This window comes from Molossus molossus, unplaced genomic scaffold, assembly GCF_014108415.1.
Source record: "Molossus molossus isolate mMolMol1 unplaced genomic scaffold, mMolMol1.p scaffold_m16_p_3, whole genome shotgun sequence".
NCBI classification, from domain to species: Eukaryota; Metazoa; Chordata; class Mammalia; order Chiroptera; family Molossidae; genus Molossus; species Molossus molossus.
In genome coordinates, this window is record NW_023425366.1 from 58,270,089 (window position 1) to 58,273,179 (window position 3,091).

The window sequence follows — 3,091 nt, forward strand, 5'->3', positions numbered from 1 at the left end:
AACCATAAAAATCCTAGAAAAAAATGTAGAGAGCGGTTTGTTTGATGGTTGTTTTATTTCTTTTACCTTCCTAAGTAAATGAATTGGAATAATTGTATGCAGTCCAAAGCTATACATTTAGATATACAAAACTTGGTACAAGAAAAAAGAAGATATTCAGAGCAACATTTTCTTGTCAAGTTAACTTATATATGTTTTTTCTCTTTTCTAAGTATATTTAAAACTGCATAAAATCTGATTTTTTTGCAACGATTGGAGAATATGACTTGGATATCAGTTATGTAATTCTTTGTAATTTCCTTGATAGAAATTATCTATTTCTTTTTGTAATTTATGTATAATCAGTTCAGTTTCACTAAAACATAATATCTGAAGAATGTTCAAAGATTCCTCACCCTTTCAACCTATCAGGATAATAGCCTTGATAATATTCTGGTAAAGTTTTAAGACTTAGCTAACTAGAGCCTTACTACTGTCTTCTCCTCCTCTCCTGTTTTCCTGTAAATTAAAATCCAGTTGCTCTGTCTGCAAAGCAGTTTTCCAGATGTCTAGATGTCTAAGTGAAAAACCGACAGATGAAGCATAAAAATAGAAAGGCTTGAAAAAAATGAAATCTAGCAAAATGAACCAGGTTGAGCTCAATGTAATGTGTACAGTCTTGCCTTAATTTTCTTACCAACACCTGTTAGGATCAATATAAATGATAAAACTCAGATCATTAGTCCTAAAATGAAATTCTATTAAAGAAACTATCACACAGTATCATTTTTTTTTTTAAATGCTCACTCAATTTCTATAGTGCCAAGTCATTAAAAAATAACTTCATAGGTCTGTGCAAGCTGAGCCATAGATATTTGGTTTTCCTAATATCTTAAACATTCAATTTTAAATGGTGGGAAAGAGGAACAATATTTTCTACAGATAAAAAAATAAACAATTACAACTATCACTATATGAAAAGTGATCAAGGTTTTATTTAGAAAGGGTAAAAAAGACAGAGAAGCCCTAGAAGAATAGTTGTCAACCTTTTCCATCTCACGCACTCATAAACTAATTACTAAAATTCTGCAGCACACCAAAAAACATTTTTGCTGATCTGACAAAAAATAGGTATACTTTGATTCATTTATACCGGATGGCTATTGTTGTGTTGGCTGTTGTCATTTTTTTATTTGACAATCTAAGAGAAAAGAGGTCAGTGCCCCTGACTAAATAGTCAGGTATTGCATGTTTTAAAAGTTCTCATGTCACACCGGTTGAAAATTGCTATACTAGAGAATTTTGCAACTGTCCCTTAGCCATGGACATAAATACTATAGAAAACAAAAATTCAAGACTGCTGCTTAGCTATCACAACATACCATCAACATCCAAACAAATCCTCCTTCTCTTTCTTGCAGGATTACTGATTTTATAATTTTGAAAAAAGAAACTGCCGAATCTTACTCATTCAAGGATATTTGACATATTATTTTCTTTTTTTAATAAACTGCTAGTTTATTTTTTCCTAAAGTAAATTCCTTGAAAAAAAACTTCCCACTTAATAATTTTATTATATTTTCTATTAGTTAATATTTTTAATTCTTCATACTTAGATTTTACACTCTCTATTGTCTCTGCCTGAAATGTTTTTCTCTAATCCCTATATGTTGTCTCTTTCTTGACAGACAGGCCTTTCTGATCACTTTATTTACTTGACATTCTCCCAATATCTCATTTTATTATTTTAGATTGCTTTCTATATAACAGATAACCATTTAAAATTAACTTTATTTAGGTTATTTATTTATTTTTTGTCTTCTCTCTCATGAAAACCTATTGGCCAAAATAGCAAGGATTTGTCTGATTTATTTGGTATAACATAGTGCTTTGAATATTTTCTGAAGCATTAAAGGTACTTACTAAATATTTAATTGAAATGTGTGCTCTTTGTAAAAAAAAAGGGGGGGTGAGAAGCAACATTTTATTATTTGATAAAAATTTTACTACATTTTCTTACTTTATTAACTTTAAATGTATATTTATTTATATTATTTAATTAACTTAACATTAATATTGATATTAATATTTTTCTTATCTCTCCAATACCACTTAATCTCAGCATTTATCTGCTCTTTTGAAATTTTTCCCAGGACCACTAGAGAAATTAGGATACAGATGGTGATTAATAAGTGTTAGGTGGAACTGAAAGAAAACAAGAGAGGCTAAGGAAAGCATGGGAGAAAGAAAGGAAGGAAGGAAGGAAGAAATGCAGAAAGGAATGAAGCAAAAGTGTTCATCAGAGGCTTTTAATATAGTGGATCCACTTACAGAGGCTTATTCTAAGGAGACAAGCAAAAATAATACATTTGAGGTTTATTGTTAAGCTTTCCACCATGAAGGTTCTTTTTTATTCTGTAATTTTTTTAAAAATTGGCATACAGTAAATATAATTATTTCTTTGATGTACATTCTAGGAGTTTCAGCTCATCTATAAATTTGCATAACAACAACCAATATCAGGATACAGAATGGTTCCATAACCCCTGAACAACCCTCATGTGGCTCTATTATAGTCAGATCCTCTTCCCATCAGAACTGGAAATCATTGATCTTTTCTTTTTCCTTATGGTTTTGCTTTTTTCAGGATATAGTATCAATGATTTAATAGAGTACATAACTGTTTGAGACTTGATTCTTTCATGGAATATAAAGTTTTTGAGATTCATCCACATTGTGTTTACCTACAATTTGTTTCATTTTATTAACGTGTAGCATTTCACCATATGAATATGTAAGAGTGTATGTCTCACTGAAGGTAGAGTGATTGATTCCAATTTTCAGCAATTATGAATAAAGCTGTATAAATATTTGCAGAGAAGATTTAATGTGAGCATAAATTTTTATTTTATTAAGGTAAGAAAACTAGGGGTAGAATTGCTAAATCGTATGGCAAGAGTATTCTCAATTTTAGAAGAAATTGCCAAAGTGTTTACTATGCACCATTTTGCATTGCCAGCAGTGAAGCATGCTGAGGATGCTCCAAATCCTATTAGTTAGTAAGGCTAGTTCTTCCTCTCATTGATGTTATCGTTTTTTATATCCCGAATGG